The following is a 21917-nucleotide window of genomic DNA, read 5'->3' as shown; positions in this document are numbered from 1 at the left end:
CGGGATGATGATGATGATGACTTCTTCGACCCAGTTACGCTCGCTGATGAACTTTTTCACATTGGTGTCTCACTCTCTCCCACATTCTTAGTGTGGCTCACATGGGGTGTGCTGCTGACAGGGGTACTGGGTGTAAGTGAAGTGTTTGACACGTCTTCTTCCTCCTCGTCATCATCAGATGAAACATCAACATTTTCTTGACTTGCAATTCGGGCTTACTTGATCTCCTTTAGGTCCGCAAACCATTGGGCAGCGTGCTGTCTCTTAAGATGACCTCTCTGGCCTCCGGTACCATAGTTGGTACCAAGCTTACCACGACTAAATGCAAGCTTACAAATGCTACAAATGGCGAAGTTTTCCTTTTTTGGGCAAACACTAAAGAAGTCCCAAACTGCGGACTTGAAATGTCTGTGGGGGCCGGAGGAGGCGGCGGTCATGCTTCTAATGCCAGATGCAGTGGAGGATGTGGATTGCCGAACTTTACTACGTTGTGCACTTTCACCACCACTAATTGAGGTCGAGGTGGATGGAGGTCCCTTCTGGCGAAGAAGAAATATGGAAGCGGTAGGTGTTGGTGTACTAGTTAACTCCAATGATTGTGGTATTTCCATTGCCTCCTCGTCGACAACATCATCACGCTCAGCAGCTTCTCGGCCTAGGGTCAAAATGTCTGTTTGCTGCATGCCCGCTGGGGCTGCAGTGACCTTTATGATGACTGGGTCGTCGTCGTGAGAGTCTTTATCAGCAGCAGTATCCGCCACTTCTTGTTGAGCCTCATCACACTCCATAACTATGAGACTTTGGACGAGCTTCCTTTTACGCTTAACTACCTTTGTCAGATCATGGTGTGCCTCACTCTCAGAAGGCAGTGGTGCTGGTTCCCAATTTTGATCCGTATCATCAGAATGAGGTGTGCTTGAAGAAGATGTAGACACCACCCTTGATCTCTTCCTTGCTAGGGATGTAGAAGAAAATGAATGATCATCAGGAGGAGTGGCTTCCTCAAATGATACCTCGCCTTGATTGTCGATTTCCTGATGTGCCCCTACTACGGGAGGAACAACTATTGTGGGCACTTGTGACCCTCCATGCACCTCTGCTTGCGCATCTCCTTGCGCTGCCTCTCCTTCCACTTGTACTTGGGCTTGTACTTGCACATGTGGTTGTTGTTGCTGCTGTGGTTGTTCAACACTCGTCAGATGAGTTACAACAACCTGTGTTGATTGAGGGACATTGCTGCTACTTTCTTGCGATGAGCCAACATCACTAGTCTATGGTGATTGAACAACTAGACTAAGTGCCTCTGCAGCACTCAAGGGCTTGGACTTAAGTTGGCGTGGTGGTGGTGGTGGCACTGAGCCCAATGGAGCGGGGGTGCTGCTCCCAGCTTGGTCCCCAGCAGATCCCGCTGCTGCTGCAGGCGTACTTTTTTTTTTACTCCCAAAAAATGTGGCGGGTGGCACACCAGTCTCCTTCGTAACTTGCTTCTTCTGCTCCTTACTGGCAACTTACTTGCTAGAGGAGCTACGGGGAACTTTCGTTGGGGCCATCTTCTTCAGAGGTCAGAACAGCAGGCCGCAGTTGCACAAGTTGCAGAGTTGCCTGTGGCCAGACGTGACGTCGCGTGACGTTATGCTGCACACACACACACCGCTGCAGGACTTCTTCCTGGCACTGGTGGTTCTCTTGAGTCTTGTGCACCTAAAAGCAATGGAAGACAGAGGAACATCAGTTCAGTTATACACCCCAAAAACTCGAAAACCACATACAAATCAGCACAATCCCATGCCATCCATGCCCTCCATGATGTTTAAATTCAAGACACCCCACAGAAAGACTAAGCCCATGCACCACTCACTACCCCTGGGCATAATGGTTGAAACCTAGGCAAAATGGTTGCAGACCTAAGAACACTGCCTGCATTCAAAATGGGCCCCTGCCTCCCAGCACATGGCCGGCCTGTACCAGCACTCAAAATGGCCCCCTCCCACATGGCCTGTCCCCATGAACACCCCATAAAATCGAAAACCACAGAAAAATCAGCACAATCCCATGCCATCCATGCCCTCCAAGATGTTTAAATTCAAGATACCCCACAGAAAGACTAGGCCCAAGCACCACTCACTACCCCTGGTCAAAAGAGCACAACAACAGCCCAAAAAAACGAAAAACACAGAAAAATCAGCACAATCCCATGCCATCCATGCCCTCCAAGATGTTTAAATTCAAGACACCCCACAGAAAGACTAGGCCCAAGCACCACTCACTACCCCTGGTCAAAAGGCCACAACAACAGCCCAAAAAAACGAAAAACACAGAAAAATCAGCACAATCCCATTCCATCCATGCCCTCCATGATGTTTAAATTCAAGACACCCCACAGAAAGACTAGGCCCATGCACCACTCACTACCCCTGGGCATAATGGTTGAAACCTAGGCAAAATAGTTGCAGACCTAAGAACACTGCCTGCATTCAAAATGGCCCCCTGCCTCCCAGCACATGGCCTGCCTGTACCAGCACTCAAAATGGCCCCCACCCACATGGCCTGTCCCCATGAACACCCCACAAAATAAAAAAAACACAGAAAAATCAGCACAATCCCATGCCATCCATGCCCTCCATGATGTTTAAATTCAAGACACCCCACAGAAAGACTAGGCCCATGCACCACTCACTACCCCTGGTCAAAAGGCCACAACAACAGCCCAAAAAAACGAAAAACACAGAAAAATCAGCACAATCCCATTCCATCCATGCCCTCCATGATGTTTAAATTCAAGACACCCCACAGAAAGACTAGGCCCATGCACCACTCACTACCCCTGGGCATAATGGTTGAAACCTAGGCAAAATGGTTGCAGACCTAAGAACACTGCCTGCATTCAAAATGGCCCCCTGCCTGCCAGCACATGGCCTGCCTGTACCAGCACTCAAAATGGCCCCCACCCACATGGCCTGTCCCCATGAACACCCCAAAAAATCGAAAACCACAGAAAAATCAGCACAATCCCATGCCATCCATGCCCTCCATGTTGTTTAAATTCAAGACACCCTACAGAAATACTAGGCCCATGCACCACTCACTACCCCTGGTCAAAAGGCCACAACAACAGCCCAAAAAAACGAAAAACACAGAAAAATCAGCACAATCCCATTCCACCCATGCCCTCCATGATGTTTAAATTCAAGACACCCCACAGAAAGACTAGGCCCATGCACCACTCACTACCCCTGGGCATAATGGTTGAAACCTAGGCAAAATGGTTGCAGACCTAAGAACACTGCCTGCATTCAAAATGGGCCCCTGCCTCCCAGCACATGGCCGGCCTGTACCAGCACTCAAAATGGCCCCCACCCACATGGCCTGTCCCCATGAACACCCCAAAAAATCGAAAACCACAGAAAAATCAGCACAATCCCATGCCATCCATGCCCTCCAAGATGTTTAAATTCAAGACACCCCACAGAAAGACTAGGCCCAAGCACCACTCACTACCCCTGGTCAAAAGGCCACAACAACAGCCCAAAAAAACGAAAAACACAGAAAAATCAGCACAATCCCATTCCATCCATGCCCTCCATGATGTTTAAATTCAAGACACCCCACAGAAAGACTAGGCCCATGCACCACTCACTACCCCTGGGCATAATGGTTGAAACCTAGGCAAAATAGTTGCAGACCTAAGAACACTGCCTGCATTCAAAATGGCCCCCTGCCTCCCAGCACATGGCCTGCCTGTACCAGCACTCAAAATGGCCCCCACCCACATGGCCTGTCCCCATGAACACCCCACAAAATAAAAAAAACACAGAAAAATCAGCACAATCCCATGCCATCCATGCCCTCCATGATGTTTAAATTCAAGACACCCCACAGAAAGACTAGGCCCATGCACCACTCACTACCCCTGGTCAAAAGGCCACAACAACAGCCCAAAAAAACGAAAAACACAGAAAAATCAGCACAATCCCATTCCATCCATGCCCTCCATGATGTTTAAATTCAAGACACCCCACAGAAAGACTAGGCCCATGCACCACTCACTACCCCTGGGCATAATGGTTGAAACCTAGACAAAATGGTTGCAGACCTAAGAACACTGCCTGCATTCAAAATGGCCCCCTGCCTGCCAGCACATGGCCTGCCTGTACCAGCACTCAAAATGGCCCCCACCCACATGGCCTGTCCCCATGAACACCCCAAAAAATCGAAAACCACAGAAAAATCAGCACAATCCCATGCCATCCATGCCCTCCATGTTGTTTAAATTCAAGACACCCTACAGAAATACTAGGCCCATGCACCACTCACTACCCCTGGTCAAAAGGCCACAACAACAGCCCAAAAAAACGAAAAACACAGAAAAATCAGCACAATCCCATTCCACCCATGCCCTCCATGATGTTTAAATTCAAGACACCCCACAGAAAGACTAGGCCCATGCACCACTCACTACCCCTGGGCATAATGGTTGAAATTTAGGCAAAATGGTTGCAGACCTAAGAACACTGCCTGCATTCAAAATGGGCCCCTGCCTCCCAGCACATGGCCGGCCTGTACCAGCACTCAAAATGGCCCCCACCCACATGGCCTGTCCCCATGAACACCCCAAAAAATCGAAAACCACAGAAAAATCAGCACAATCCCATGCCATCCATGCCCTCCAAGATGTTTAAATTCAAGACACCCCACAGAAAGATTAGGCCCAAGCACCACTCACTACCCCTGGTCAAAAGGCCACAACAACAGCCCAAAAAAACGAAAAACACAGAAAAATCAGCACAATCCCATTCCATCCATGCCCCCCCATGATGTTTAAATTCAAGACACCCCACAGAAAGACTAGGCCCATGCACCACTCACTACCCCTGGGCATAATGGTTGAAACCTAGGCAAAATAGTTGCAGACCTAAGAACACTGCCTGCCTTCAAAATGGCCCCCTGCCTCCCAGCACATGGCCTGCCTGTACCAGCACTCAAAATGGCCCCTACCCACATGGCCTGTCCCCATGAACACCCCACAAAATCAAAAAACACAGAAAAATCAGCACAATCCCATGCCATCCATGCCCTCCATGATGTTTAAATTCAAGACACCCCACAGAAAGACTAGGCCCATGCACCACTCACTACCCCTGGTCAAAAGGCCACAACAACAGCCCAAAAAAACGAAAACACAGAAAAATCAGCACAATCCCATTCCATCCATGCCCTCAATGATGTTTAAATTCAAGACACCCCACAGAAAGGCTAGGCCCATGCACCACTCACTCACTACCCCTGGGCATAATGGTTGAAACCTAGGCAAAATGGTTGCAGACCTAAGAACACTGCCTGCATTCAAAATGGCCCCCTGCCTGCCAGCACATGGCCTGCCTGTACCAGCACTCAAAATGGCCCCCACCCACATGGCCTGTCCCCATGAACACCCCAGAAAATCGAAAACCACAGACAAATCAGCACAATCCCATGCCATCCATGTCCTCCATGATGTTTAAATTCAAGACACCCCACAGAAAGACTAGGCCCATGCACCACTCACTACCCCCGGTCAAAAGGCCACAACAACAGCCCAAAAAAACGAAAAACAGAAAAATCAGCACAATCCCATTTCATCCATGCCCTCCATGATGTTTAAATTCAAGACACCCCACAGAAAGACTAGGCCCAAGCACCACTCACTACCCCTGGGCATAATGGTTGAAACCTAGGCAAAATGGTTGCAGACCTAAGAACACTGCCTGCATTCAAAATGGCCCCCTGCCTCCCAGCACATGGCCTGCCTGTACCAGCACTTAAAATGGCCCCCACCCACATGGCCTGTCCCCATGAACACCCCAAAAAATCGAAAAACACAGAAAAATCAGCACAATCCCATGCCATCCATGCCCTCCATAATGTTTAAATTCAAGACACCCCACAGAAAGACTAGGCCCATGCACCACTCACTACCCCTGGTCAAAAGGCCACAACAACAGCCCAAAAAAACGAAAAACACAAAAAAATCAGCACAATCCCATTCCATCCATGCCCTCCATGATGTTTAAATTCAAGACACCCCACAGAAAGACTAGGCCCATGCACCACTCACTACCCCTGGGCATAATGGTTGAAACCTAGGCAAAATGGTTGCAGACCTAAGAACACTGCCTGCATACAAAATGGCCCCCTGCCTGCCAGCACATGGCCTGCCTGTACCAGCACTCAAAATGGCCCCCACCCACATGGCCTGTCCCCATGAACACCCCAAAAAATCGAAAACCACAGAAAAATCAGCACAATCCCATGCCATCCATGCCCTCCATGTTGTTTAAATTCAAGACACCCCACAGAAATACTAGGCCCATGCACCACTCACCACCCCTGGTCAAAAGGCCACAACAACAGCCCAAAAAAAACGAAAAACACAGAAAAATCAGCACAATCCCATTCCACCCATGCCCTCCATGATGTTTAAATTCAAGACACCCCACAGAAAGACTAGGCCCATGCACCACTCACTACCCCTGGGCATAATGGTTGAAACCTAGGCAAAATGGTTGCAGACCTAAGAACACTGCCTGCATTCAAAATGGCCCCCCTGCCTCCCAGCACATGGCCTGCCTGTACCAGCACTCAAAATGGCCCCCACCCACATGGCCTGTCCCCATGAACACCCCAAAAAATCGAAAAACACAGAAAAATCAGCACAATCCCATGCCATCCATGCCCTCCATAATGTTTAAATTCAAGACACCCCACAGAAAGACTAGGCCCATGCACCACTCACTGCCCCTGGGCATAATGGTTGAAACCTAGGCAAAATGGTTGCAGACCTAAGAACACTGCCTGCATACAAAATGGCCCCCTGCCTCCCAGCACATGGCCTGCCTGTGCCAGCACTCAAAATGGCCCCCACCCACATGGCCTGTCCCCATGAACACCCCAAAAAAATCGAAAAACACAGAAAAATCAGCACAATCCCATGCCATCCATGCCCTCCATGATGTTTAAATTCAAGACACCCCACAGAAATACTAGGCCCATGCACCACTCACTACCCCTGGTCAAAAGGTGACAACAACAGCCCAAAAAAAACGAAAAACACAGAAAAATCAGCACAATCCCATTCCACCCATGCCCTCCATGATGTTTAAATTCAAGACACCCCACAGAAAGACTAGGCCCATGCACCACTCACTACCCCTGGGCATAATGGTTGAAACCTAGGCAAAATGGTTGCAGACCTAAGAACACTGCCTGCATTCAAAATCGCCCCTGCCTCCCAGCACATGGCCTGCCTGTACCAGCACTCAAAATGGCCCCCACCCACATGGCCTGTCCCCATGAACACCCCAAAAAATCGAAAACCACAGACAAATCAGCACAATCCCATGCCATCCATGTCCTCCATGATGTTTAAATTCAAGACACCCCACAGTAAGACTAGGCCCATGCACCACTCACTACCCCTGGTCAAAAGGCCACAACAACAGCCCAAAAAAACGAAAAACCGAAAAATCAGCACAATCCCATTCCATCCATGCCCTCCATGATGTTTAAATTCAAGACACCCCACAGAAAGTCTAGGCCCATGCACCACTCACTACCCCTGGGCATAATGGTTGAAACCTAGGCAAAATGGTTGCAGACCTAAGAACAATGCCTGCATTCAAAATGGCCCCCTGCCTCCCAGCACATGGCCTGCCTGTACCAGCACTCAAAATGGCCCCCACCCACATGGCCTGTCCCCATGAACACCCCACAAAATCAAAAAACACAGAAAAATCAGCACAATCCCATGCCATCCATGCCCTCCATAATGTTTAAATTCAAGACACCCCACAGAAAGAATAGGCCCATGCACCACTCACTACCCCTGGTCAAAAGGCCACAACAACAGCCCAAAAAAACGAAAAACACAAAAAAATCAGCACAATCCCATTCCATCCATGCCCTCCATGATGTTTGAATTCAAGACACCCCACAGAAAGACTAGGCCCATGCACCACTCACTACCCCTGGGCATAATGGTTGAAACCTAGGCAAAATGGTTGCAGACCTAAGAACACTGCCTGCATACAAAATGGCCCCCTGCCTCCCAGCACATGGCCTGCCTGTACCAGCACTCAAAATGGCCCCTACCCACATGGCCTGTCCCCATGAACACCCCAAAAAATCGAAAACCACAGAAAAATCAGCACAATCCCATGCCATCCATGCCCTCCATGTTGTTTAAATTCAAGACACCCCACAGAAATACTAGGCCCATGCACCACTCACTACCCCTGGTCAAAAGGCCACAACAACAGCCCAAAAAAACGAAAAACGCAGAAAAATCAGCACAATCCCATTCCACCCATGCCCTCCATGATGTTTAAATTCAAGACACCCCACAGAAAGACTAGGCCCATGCACCACTCACTACCCCTGGGCATAATGGTTGAAACCTAGGCAAAATGGTTGCAGACCTACGAACACTGCCTGCATTCAAAATGGCCCCCTGCCTCCCAGCACATGGCCTGCCTGTACCAGCACTCAAAATGGCCCCCACCCACATGGCCTGTCCCCATGAACAGCCCAAAAAATCGAAAACCACAGAAAAATCAGCACAATCCCATGCCATCCATGCCCTCAATGATGTTTAAATTCAAGACACCCCACAGAAAGACTAGGCCCATGCACCACTCACTACCCCTGGTCAAAAGGCCACAACAACAGCCCAAAAAAACGAAAAAACACAGAAAAATCAGCACAATCCCATTCCATCCATGCCCTCCATGATGTTTAAATTCAAGACACCCCACAGAAAGACTAGGCCCATGCACCACTCACTACCCCTGGTCAAAAGGCCACAACAACAGCCCAAAAATCGAAAATTCCAAAATTGTAGTTGCAGCAACTGTAATGCCCCAAACAAACTTACTTGTGAAATTTCTAATCCAAAAGTGATCCAAAGAAAGTCAAAAAGGCCTCAAATCCAAATATCCAGCAGCATCCACAAAAAGTATCCTTCCAGGTCAAGAATCTGAATGAAAGTGACCAGCACATGAAGAAAGCACTGGGAGGAGCCTGCATGACAGGAACAGGAAGTTGGAGACTGTGGGGCACTTCCTTCCTCCCCCCCCCCGCCCCCAAAAATGGACTCCTTGCAAACAAAAGTGCAGGCAAATGTCAACCTGAGGAGTTATTCTGATAAAAATCATCATTTTCAGAAGGTTTATGCTGCTTGCTGATGGATTTCTTGTGCAGAATTTCACATTTTCAAATTTCGCGCGTGCGAGATTGTTGCTGCTCGCCGCATCTACGTGTTCGCAATTGCGAACTCTCGCGATGCGTGCTGTGCAAGGTGGCACGCTGCGATGACGTAATCGCGGTCGCCAAACTCCCGCGGGATCCCGCAGCAAGATCCAAAATGGCGCAGCACTCGCAAAATATCGAGAAAAACAACTCGGCAAACGCTGAATGACGGTAAGTGAACGCCGCAGGCCGCAAAATTGTATCACCAAGAAAAAAAAATCCAGTGCGTGCGAATTTGCAGATTTTCGGTAAATTCGCGAGCGTTCGCGGTTTGCGAATTTGCCGAAAATCCGCAAAATCCGCGAGCGGAACGGATTTTCCGCCCATGCTTACCCGCAACGCAGTTTGACTCAGGTCTTCGAGTTTACAAAGTCAGTGTGGGCAGAAAGGCAAGGCGTGGGGGGGCCTCTGACCACACTCCCGCCATATGCGTTGACCGGCTCGTCACTATTATGGGCTACTTGCCTCGTTGATGGGTAGTCCTACAATGAGGAATTTACTGTCCGCCCCCCTGTAGCTGGTATGAGCAGGTATGTCTTCCCTCTGTGCTGTTGTGTGAGGTTGCCGGCGAGTTCTACGATCCTGGTGCCACCTCGTAGTTTTCCCCCGGTTTAAGAGATCAACCGGCGTGCTGCGGTGACGTCTCCTGGGAGGTGTGGCCGACAGGTGCTGGTGTTATCGCCGTGTCTGCTACTGGTGCCACATCACCGCCGGGGGACCACAATGCAATGGATCCATATGCGTGCTGCCTCCCTTCACTCCCCTCGCCCGTTATTACTGGCCAGCATGTTGTCTCAGTTGCGATCCCCGTGTGGTGGGCCGGTAAGTGACCGCTGCAATACTGGTGCCGGGGGGGGGGGGGGGGGGGGGATGGCCACAACGCAACAAGGGAGGCGCTGGAAACGTCTGCGGGGCAGCCGGCGGGCGTATCACTCGTTAGTTTCCAATGGCTCCCGTGAACTGTTGCAGGATGTTCGTACCTGTCTGCGGCCTCCGGGAATGGAAAGCACACCGTCGCTGTTGGTTTCACGCCGTCAGAGGTACTTTTTGGGCAGCTGCTTGCCGTCTCCTCTGGGGTAGGGGGTCCTTCCGGTGTTGCGGTGCCCGGCTCGCCGCTACTGCCGCCCAGCTTCAGAAATGCGGCAGACCGCGGCTTGTCACCACCGCAAAGGCCCACAGGACCCGTCGATTCTCACCTTCGAGCTGCCGCTTCAGGGTGCTTCTCGACTCCGCCAGTAGCTCTGCTCCGGACTTCAGCACTTGCCCCGCGGGGCCTTGCTACAGGACGGATAAATGAACGGATTGATGGGAAAGGGTGCCTCTCACACGGAGCTCTGCAGCTACGCCGCCATCACCATCGGCTGCTAGCCACGCCCCCCATCTAATGATCTTTCTTGCCACTTGCACGGCACTCCAACAACACAAATTGAACCTGTTTTCAGGCAGCTTTCCAACGATAGCTACGTTATGTTAAGTGACCACAGCTGTTGTGGCATGTTGCCAGGAACGCCCTATCTCGTCAGTGTTACATCCAGGGTCACTTGTTGTATGCAAGTATTGTGTCCAAACAGCAAGCCAGACAAGGAGGCAACAATTTGGCCTCCATTGAACATCTCTTCTATTCGAATTGATACATTAGGCAGAATGAAAGCCATTCTTTTACAAAAAACTGTGCCTTTGACCTCGTCTAGAGAAACATATGATCTGCAAGTTGCAAGGACCTCAGCAGAGATACATACATTATCAACAAACTGCCCCGTAAATTTCGTAGAAATGTTAGGTCAAATTTTAAACATGTCAGATACCAGTGGCATCGCACATGTATTTAAGACACTTTTTTCGGGACTATTAGCACCCTTTGAAGCAGTCCTGAGCATTTTTCTGAATTTCATGCACTCTGTGTTCGGCGGCCTGCCTCTCATTTTGGGATTCGTAGCAGGAATTCTATTTTTGTTCCTTCTGCTCCGATATGGCAAGTCCAGCCACCAGCGATACCCAGGTTACCATGGAACAAGCGATCCAGGCACTGCGGTACCGAAATAGGATAACACAGGTTCTCGGCTTGGCTCGTCTAAGAGATCTGAATACCACATGGTTTCTATCATTCAGACAATCTGGCAAGATTGCATCTTACCTGTTCTAGGATGCCTGCTCTGCGGAGAAGAATGCGAGTTAGACATCTGTCTCTCACTCCCATCAGCAGTACCTATGGATGTCGATATTATTGCTTGGTTCGGTAACGGCTCACGCAACGTGTTGTCCCCAGCGGCTACCAATTCTGATGACGGCATTCGTTGAGACCTCACCATTACGACTAGGTGGCGGTGAGGTACGAGATGAAAGCGGCACACAGGTACAACCTTCTGTGAACATTGCTGATCCAGATAATGCTGACGGTAATGCGTCTCACATATGCACTATTTCCACTTTTTCGGAAATGGCCCAACTTTCACCTACTGTGGTAGACAAATTCTTTGCCAGCCTATCTGAGTTAATGTTTTCTCCTACCAACGAGAATAACTCTTGAGAAACGAGCACACAGCGTTCCCTGAACTTTGCTTTCGGCCTTCAGTTTGATAAACAGAACTTCTAAAAAATTTGGAACTATTTTTTACTACAACGAAATTATTTTTTCTCATTACCAAAATATTTACCTTTTTTTTGGCCCAGAGTAATCTGCTTAATGTAGAACTATTCTTAGAGAACAAGATTTCTATGTTTTGATACCTAGAGACAATATTTAAACTTAGCCTCTAGCACATGTACAGTATTATATAAATCTGTGATGAAATGGTCTCGACCTTCTCTTCTGTATTAAGAGCCATACATTTCGTGAATCATTCAGCCAGCTTTTCACATGTAAAAACTATATGCATTATTTGAACGATACCACTGCTTAGAAAACGTACAGTACAATATTCATTTTTCGTGTACAAACCATTTCAAATGCATTTTATGTATTTATGGGGTGGGATTGTAAACACATGCTTAGAAATGTTATAACTACTTAGTATTTAGTAAAGATGGACATTCTACGTGGAGTGGGTGTTGTAACGTATCTAGGGCTCTAGTGTAAATTTCCCGATTCATGCCCTTATATAGATATAACTTATCATATCCTTATATAGGCATACGAATCATAACCATATTTAGACACAGCCAATGCAGTCCAAATACGGCATGGCTACTTCCACTAAGCTCCCAGAGTACAACGAGTTCTTGAATACAACCAGCCTTCAGCAGTACGGGAATTCCCCCTGCTTCAGTATTGATTTGTCCCAGAACTCCTGGAGTGTGTAAAGAACTTCGAGTTCTTAGTGACATTATTTTGTCACCCCTTACGTCAAACTTGGCTTGGATAAATATGCCCACATCTGCCCTAACAAACACACGGTGATTTTGGAGCAGATCGACTAACTACTTGCCCGACGCCCTGCTCTATGCGAGTGCCGAAAGAAGCCCACCCTCCCTGCTGACGCAATGTGAGAGACTCTGTCTTTTCTCCTGCCGAGAAATCCAGCTCCAGTGTTTCCCTGCTACCCTTGCGGGTTACTGGAGATCGAGTTCTGAGAGAGAGATACAAGACCTCCTTCATTCTATAACTAAGGTACGGAGCTGATTAGACCCTTAGACAATTCTTGGATAGATTCTTGGCAGAAACTATTTAACTCATGCTACACCTCACTTACTTCTTCCCTTGTACTAGACTTAGGTTAGGTACACCGGGGTAGGCGTATTTTAGATGCACCAGTTGAGTACTTTTAGTCATTATTTATCATGGTATGTATTTTATCTATTTTATATATCTTATGGCTTATAAACCATATAAATGCTTTTACAGTATTATTTCATAATACTCCTTTTACTGTACACACTTTACTTCATAGCAAGTATTACGATTGTAGCAATTAACTTCTCTTGCATGAGAAAGAAGACTGCTCAATAAATAACCTTTTTATTGAAAACACCTGTCTCTCTATTTCTCTGCACTTTTGGTGAAACGAAGCATGCACGATTGACTGAGTGAAATAGCCATCTATTGGGTCCGCTACTCTGGAGATATATTCCTTATTCTTGGGGAACAAAGTTGTCATGTTATATGGTTGTCAGAAAATAATCCCTTCTTTTGTATTCGAGAAAGTTTCTAGTGACCTCTGAGCTAGCTGGCACACAATATTAAGTCTAACATATTCAATAGAGACCTAGTCGACCTAAGTCCTACGTCTAAACTATCGTTTATGTTATTCCAATGCGCAGAGCCTATTGGGAATATAGGAGCTACACTACAGGCCTATCTGCTCAAATCTGGGGAACCGGGTTTGAGTCTCGGCAACGACGCGCAACAGCCTGTGATTCCGGGCAAATCACTTAATCTCCCCGTGCCTAACAAAATGAATATGTCCTCATGTAACGCAACTCGTGCTCCTCATGTAACGCAACTGGTGCTCCTGTAAAGCGCTCTGATACCCGATACCTTCGGGTCAAGTTTGCGCTATATAAAACTCCGTAAAATAAAAAAAGATCATATAGCCAAGGAGCTCATGCGTAAAAAAAAACATGTCTTGGAGCACAAGCAATCCAAATGTCTGTTAGTGATAGGAGAGTTAGAGATGAAGCCATATGATAGAGCCGGAAAGGGAACATTAAGGGGTGAGTGCCATGACCATCAGAATTTTGGCTTTATTGTGTTAAAAGTCAAAAGTTAGGCGGCAGAGGTGGAAAGTAAAAGAAGAAAGCAATGATACAAAATGTATCATTGCTGTGATATTCATATTCGTGCCAAAACATTAGTAGGTGTTCAAACAAAGGGTCTGTTGTCTATGGGTAAGGAGAGAAAGGGTTTGAAGGTTACACACAGTCGTCTGGTGCACGTTCAGTAAGTTAGATAAATGTAGGTCTCTGCGGTCTGAGTTGAGTGGTATGGCGGGCGCCATCCTTTTCTAGGCCTAAATAGGCCGGAAACCAAAGCGCAAGGCTGTGGTCCGGGGCGAGAAAGCAGTATCGCGCAATAACCACTCCAACGCTGAACGTAAGCAGAAAAGGCCATTTATTAACAACAGGGTTGACAACAGCAATTAACCAAAAACATCAATAACTTATCAACAAGCCCCCACGTCATGTCTTTCATCCATTCCCATACTCTAGTTACTCTCTCCTGCTTCACTCAGTGATCTCCTCCATTCCTTCCACACTTCTCTTTCAACCTCCTCCAGAATCTCCAGCCATTACACTCTTGCATCCCACACCCCCATCATGCACCTGTAACCCCCTCCCCAGGGGGGGGGGGGGACTATGCCCGTCATAGACTACCCACCCCTCCACAGTCTCACAGCCCTATTCCCAACTTCAACCCTTCCTAAAACTGGCACGCTATTCCGGGTCCTTAGCCCGTTCCGCACTCCTGTAACTTGTAGGGTGGGAGGGTGGATCACTTAACACTGATCCTACCCTAATGGCGCTGAGGGCAGGAAGAGGCTAAAACTCCTCCCCTGCCCTCTTTGTACCCTAACACCTATCTCCACCCCTAAACCAACCCCCTAGCCCTAACTAACACCCCTGTCCTGGTCTTGCGCTAAAACCCCGGAAGACTGGTCTGCTGACCCTACTTCCCCCCGGGAGCCGCATCGCGCAAGAACTACTCCAACGCTGAACGTAAGCAGAAAAGGCCATTTATTAACGACAGGGTTGACAACAGCAATTAACCAAAAACATCAATAACTTATCAACAAGCCCCCCACGTCATGTCTTTCATCCATCATCCATTACCATACTCCAGTTACTCTCTCCCGCTTCACTCAGTGATCTCCTCCCTTCTTCCATTCCTTCCACACTTCTCTTTCAACCTCCTCCAGCATTTCCAGCCATCGCACTCTTGCACCCCCATCATGCACCTGTAACCCCTTCCCCAGGGGGGGTGAGTATGCCCGTCGTAGACTCCCCACCCCTCCACAGTCTGCCAACCAGGGAACCCCCGGAGGCCGGTTACCTGCCCCACCCCAGTCAGTGCACGTTTCGCCCTCACTCCCATCTGCACCATATGGACTCATTCCACAGTTTACTGATGAATTAACTCATTTCCATCATGTAATATGCATTACCTATGTGCGAAAGATGCACCCCATAAATGTGAAACAGCAGCTGCAAACCCACATGTGCAATCACCTTGATACCATTGTTACAACAAAAAACTCTCATAGCGTGGTTCAATTTCCTACGCGCTTTCTTGATAGCAGCTGGCTTAAGGTCTCCCAGATTCTCCGGGGCACAAACTCTGTCCAAACAATACATGCGCCTGCAAGATTGCTCTTCATGGCTTCCAAGTCGCGTTGCATCCGATGTAACAGGGACACACCAGACTGCTTTATTAAGTCATTTTCCCCGAGATGGATTACCAGCTTGTCCGGCAACCTCTTTGGAACACTTATCAAGAATCTTTAGAGAAGTACAGGTATAAATATCTTTTTTTGCATAAAACAATGACCTAAGTAATAGCTGTTCAAAGCAGACTCATTATAGCAGCATAGTGGTTGGCTTTTCAAGGAACTTCTTGAACTTCTTTGTAAGCCAGGGCAACAATGCTCCCCAGCGCATCCCACTCTTCCCACACCAGTGCACTTCGTGGTGGCTGCTGCGCAGGCCCAGGCTACTGTCATATACCTGCCTGTCCGCATACTTTGATGCCCAATGTACAAACGAGTGCTTGATAATCCAGGTACCCGTCTTGGCTCCCGGGCCCACAACACAACCTACGAATAGAAACAAGTATTAATACAAAGTGCCCGCAAATACAAAAACCTTTTGCGGCACCTCCCACCGCCAGATCCGGACTCATTTACGCACATAGCGCTCGCAGCAACGAGATCTCCACCGCCCAATCTGGCGTATCTTATCCCAAGACCAACCCAACCGCGCCGCTGCGCCTATGCAAACGGAATGCGTACCATAGCCTGCCCATATGTCTCAACGCCATTCGCAACACCGCAAGCAACTGATGGGTCGTCACTCTCCTATGTGACACAAAATGAAAAATTTCACCAGACACACACCGAACCCGCTGACAAAAACCTTTCCACTCCTGTACCGGGCATGTCCCTTCACAACCTGTCTCACACAGCCATACCCACTTACCCCTGCCCGCTTGATCAGTTTTAGAATGGCCCAATCAAATGCCCAGGTGTTTTCCATCCAATCACACGTCCTCAAACACTCTCCCCCCAATCCCCCTTGCACCCAACAACTCCGATACCCTGAACGCTCCAAAAAACATCTAAATCATACATAAGAGGCGCGGCCAAGATGGCGGGGTGAGCGGACGCTTCCTCCCGCAGCTCCTCCGGCCCAACTAGGCTCGAGCCCTTTCCTTCAGCTTTTCTTCCCCCGCTGAAGCTCAGCGGACACATTGATGCCGCTTTGACCCTAATCGCTTCGGTGGAAGCGCCTCAAAAGACCGATCGAAGTTCGAGGGACGACGGAGCGCCCAGGAGGCGGAGCGTATCGGAGTGCTGTCCATGCGCCTCGGCTGGGCCTAGTGCTGAAAGTTGGCGATCTGACCGGCGGCAGTCCCGGAGCTCGGCGGAGTCGAGGGAGAGCTGCGGACCGGAGAATCCGCTACGCTACGCGGAGGACTTTATCAGCGCGACTTGGGGCTTGGACTTGAGGTGGTGGCACCCTGCCTACTGGAGGACCCGATCCCGGGATCGGAGAGCGATCGGCCTGAAATCGTAGAAGGTTCTCCGGACCCTTCTGAGTGACAGTGTGGCCTTGGCTGCGTTACTTTTCCGGTTGCCTGCTTTCTGGGGTGCCCCGGTATTGTCGCCGGGCACGGGTGATCTACTTGGCCCCACCCAGCCGCCATTTTGTCCCCGAGGAGTCGGTGTTGTTGGCCTTCCCCGGAGCCTCTCGACGGCGGATTTCGGCGCCCTCCGCCCCTGCACGGCTCTTTCCCTGTGGTGTGTGTTGGACGAGGCCCCCCTGCTCAGATTCCAGCTAATGTCTCGGCTGGGCGCCCACGGCTGGTAGCGCACGGACTGGCCCGCCATTTTGTCGTCTGTGACGCAGTCCCTCGGACCCGACGGGAGCTCCCCACACCGAGTGCCCGCTGGTGGCTGAGCATTTCCCGGAGCGGCGGGCCTGTGCCCACTTTGCGGTTAGAGCCCTAGGAATGACTGGAAGAGGGGGCTCGAGAAAGGGGGACCGTACCCTGCCGGACATGCTTGGCAGGGCCCAGCAGCTACGGGACAGGACACAGCCGTCGGCGGGGTCTTCCAGGGCCTCGGCGGACGGGTCTGGAGGAGAACCCCCTGTCATGAGATCCTTCATGGAGGAGCTGTTCAATTCCCTCAAAGAAGACTTCCAGACGCTGAAGCGGGAAGTGGCTAGCGAGGTCCGGGAGGTCCGCAGAGAGGTGGAGGGCCTTGGTGAACGGGTTGAGACGGTGGAGACGGCATCTCAACGCCGAGACGATGAGATTGTCCACTTACAACAGGACGTTCTCCGCCTCCGGGAGCAGTGCGTTGAGCTCCAGGCTCACTCCGAGGACCTTGAGAACAGGTCCAGGAGGAACAACATTCGAGTGCGGGGCGTGCCATCTGCAGACGAAGGGACTGATTTGGTGGGCCATCTGCAGGACCTGTTCCGGGAGATCCTGGGGGAGGCCGCAGACTTTCCTATTCGCATCGATAGGGCCCATAGAGTTGGCCGACAATGCCAGTCATCGGCGCCCCCGCCGGACATCTTAGCTTTTCTGCCCGACTTCCCGCTGAAGGAGCGCATCATGTCTGAAGCCCGCAGGAAACAGCCGCTAACTTTCCGGGAATGGCCTGTTGCGCTTTACCAGGACCTGTCCGCCATCACACTGCAGAAACGCAGGTCTTTCAGGATTGCTACCGACTTCTTGCGTGACCAGGAGACACCATACTCCTGGGGGCACCCCTTTCGCTTGATCTTTCGCTGGAACGGAGTGCTGCATCAACTACGCTCCTTGCAAGACGTTTGCAGTGTCCTGGGACTCACGGCTACGGAGGAGGATGGAGCTACACCGTCGTGGAGGCGATCAGAGAGACGGGGCCGGCGGAGATCGGCGAGGAGAAGATCGACAGCGAGCGCTGGGCGTCCTGACTCCCCTACTATCAGGGCGGACATGGCCGGTGCCCTGAGGGCGGCAGCCGAGAACTTGGCCGACTCCAACGGCGTGGCCTTGACGGCCTAGACTCACTCCGGGGGGAGATGAACATAGCTTCTTCGATGCCAGGTTTGGGGCTGGGGGGGGATGGGAGGGGGCGGGCTGAGGTGAGTGGCTGGACGTCCACTTTTCTACTTTCTACGGACTTGCCCGTTTTGGGGCTTGCCTGAGACAATGGGTTGTTTGAGTTTACATTTGGCTAGTTGCCATGGGTGTGTTTTGGGTGGGGTTGAGTGTTGTTCTGAAGTTGGGGGAGTCCCGTCCGATGCTGTCCTTGTCCGCGCTTGGCCTGCTCTGGCCTGTCGCGCCCCCCGCCCTCTGGTTCCCTGCCCGCAGCATAGCATTCCTGGTCCCTGGGAGACATGTCGTCCCTGAAGGTGGTGACCCTTAATGTTAAGGGACTGAATAATCCTGTTAAGCGCAGGGCGATTTTGTCCCTGCTTGAGGGGACGCAGGCTGACATTTGCCTTTTGCAGGAGACCCACTTGTTGTCCCGCGACTGCCATAGATTGCGTTCTGCTAAGTTCCCTACCCAGTTCTTTTCTTCTGCAGCGAACAAGACCGCGGGGGTGGCCATCCTCATAGCGAGCTCCTTTAGGGGGGAGGTGCTGTATAAGTATGCGGAGCAGAAGGGGAGGCTTCTGGCCTATCGCCTCCGTTTGGGAGGCATAGCGTTTACGGTTGGCTCCGTTTATAGCCCGAATGACCATCAGGAACGTTTCTTGGACTCGGTACTGGTGGATGTCACTGCCTCTCCCAATCGCCATGTTATTCTAGGGGGGGACCTTAATATCGTCTTTGATTCGGTGCTAGATAGGTCAGCACAGCGGTTTCCGCAGACTGGAGAACTTTCCCAGGCTGTGAAGGCCCGAATTGCAGACATGGACTTACACGACCTCTGGCGTTCCATGCACCCCACAGACAGGGACTACTCCTACTTTTCGCATGCGCACCGAACCTATGCACGGTTGGATTATCTTCTGGTTAGTGGGCCGATGCGTGCCGCCGCTACGACGGCGGACATTGGGGTCCTATCTCTGTCCTACCACGCGCCGGTTACAGGCGCGTTTGCTTGGCCGGCGGCCTCCCCCTCTCGAGGGATGTGGCGCCTTAGGGACACCCTTCTACACAAGAAGACGGTGGTGAAACGTATAAAAGAGGTCATACGGGATTATCAGACACACAATAGCAATGCCGACACTTCACTAGCGACACAGTGGGCTGCATTGAAGGCGGTTCTTCGGGGGGAGTTTATCTCCATCTCCTCGGCGGAAAATAGAGAGCGGCAACGGAAGAGGGATGAGCTGACTGTACAGGTCCGGGAGCTTGAGCAGGTCCACCGCCGTACGGGTGCTCCGAGGGTTTGGAGGCAGCTGAAAGCGGCTAGGAAGCTCCTGTCGGCGTTGGACCTGGATAGAGCCGAATACGCCGCCCTGCGCTTGAAACATGCCTACTACACTGGGGGAGACAGGTGCGGCAAGCTCCTGGCGCATCGGCTTCGGGTCGTGCAACAGCGTAATGTCGTGAAGGAACTTGTGAGTACAGATGGGGTGGTGGTTTCCGGGGACGCGGAGGTGGCGAAAACTTTCTGCAGCTTCTACGAAACGCTGTACGCTGCGGAGCTCTCCTCGCCGCGGGTCGCCGAGGACTATCTGGAGTCGGTGCCCCTTCCGGCACTGGACCCCGCTCAGGTGGAATACCTGGAGCGGGATATTCACGTTGAGGAGGTGATTTCCGCTATAGCTCGGCTAAAGCACGGGAAGGCTCCGGGCCCGGACGGCTACACGTCCTTGTTCTATAAGACCTTTAGCCCGATTGTGGCCCCTGTCTTAACTCGGCTGTTTAATTCCTTCGCCGACCCGGGAGCTATCCCACCGGATCTCTTGAGGGCGACGTTATCGGTGATCCCGAAACCCGGAAAAGACCGGGCTCTATGCGGCTCGTATAGGCCTATCTCGCTCTTGAATGTCGACCTCAAGCTATACACGGGGATCTTGGCGTCCAGGCTGGCCCTGCACCTCCCCGGTCTGGTTGAGGCGGACCAGGCTGGCTTTGTGCCCGGCAGGCAGACGGTCGACAACACCAAGAGGGTGACGCACGTTTTGGAGAAGGCCTCGCGGATCCCCGGGGAGCGGATGCTGCTGTCGGTTGATGCGGAGAAGGCCTTTGATAGGGTTCATTGGCCGTATCTCGAGCTAGTTCTCAGGAAACTGGGAATTGGTGATAAATTCCGCACTATGGTCTTCAACTGCTATAAGTATCCCTCAGCGTCTGTGCGAGTCAACGGGTGTAGCTCCCGTGGTTTCGCTATCGAGCGCGGCACGAGGCAGGGCTGTCCCCTCTCTCCGCTCTTGTTCGCTCTCTACATGGAGCCGTTCGCCCAAAGGATCCGCCGCAACCCGGATGCTATTGGGATTAGGATGGGCCAGTACGTTCACACTGTCAGCCTTTATGCGGACGATGTCCTGCTGACCCTGGACGACCCCATGAGGTCCTTACCAGCCTGCATCCAGGAGCTGGATGCCTTTGCACGGGTGGCCGGCTTTAAAATGAACATGAGCAAATCGGTGGCTCTAGATGTGTCTTTGGCTGCGGACACTAGGAGGGACCTTCAGCGACTATTCCCCATGCAGTGGTCTTCGTCCATGGTACCATATCTAGGGATCCTACTGGCACCCACGTTGCCGGAGATGGTGGCGGCCAATTACACTTCTCTTAGTAAGAAGATTAGGGAGGAGCTTGGCCGCTGGAGTAAGGGCCTGCTGTCCTGGCTAGGACGGATCGCGGCGGTTAAGATGACGGTCTTGCCCCAGATACTATATCTTTTTCGTGCCCTCCCTCTCCAGCCTCCAGTGGGCTGGATTCGACAAACGCAGGCCGACATCTCCCGCTTTGTTTGGCAAGGCCGCAAGCCGCGGATGAAGAGGGTCCTCTCCACGCTTGCCCCGGAAGCAGGAGGCCTCGGCATTCCAGACCTTCGTAAGTACTTTCAGGCGGCGCAGCTACGATACCTTGTAGAGTGGAGCAGGTGGGAGTCCGACAAGCACTGGCTTTTTCAGGACCAGGCGGTGGCTGGCCGCACTCTGCAGGAGGTCCCCTTCTTACGCCGTGCTCATCGTCCACCCAACCTGTACGCTTCTTTTGTCACGCGGGTCCCCTTGAGGGTGTGGGATGCAGTTTGTGAGGCTCGGGGCCTTTCCTCCTTCCCCTCACCGTTTACACCCATAGTGGGTAATCCTGACTTCTCCCCAGGGATGGAGCCCGGAGCTTTCTCCCATTGGAGAACAGCGGGCTGCAGGGCGCTCTTCCAGGTCTACGGGCCTGACGGCGTGGTTCCCTTTCGGCAGCTGCGGCAAGACTTCGGCCTGACGGAGTTGGATCGGCTGCGTTACATGCAGGTCCGTCATTGGGCCCTCCAGCCCCAGGTGCGGGACACCGCCGACCGTCAAATTAC

The sequence above is a fragment of the Lissotriton vulgaris genome, chromosome 5, assembly GCF_964263255.1.
Source record: "Lissotriton vulgaris chromosome 5, aLisVul1.2, whole genome shotgun sequence".
In the NCBI taxonomy this organism is placed as follows: Eukaryota; Metazoa; Chordata; class Amphibia; order Caudata; family Salamandridae; genus Lissotriton; species Lissotriton vulgaris.
This window is presented reverse-complemented; position numbering follows the sequence as displayed.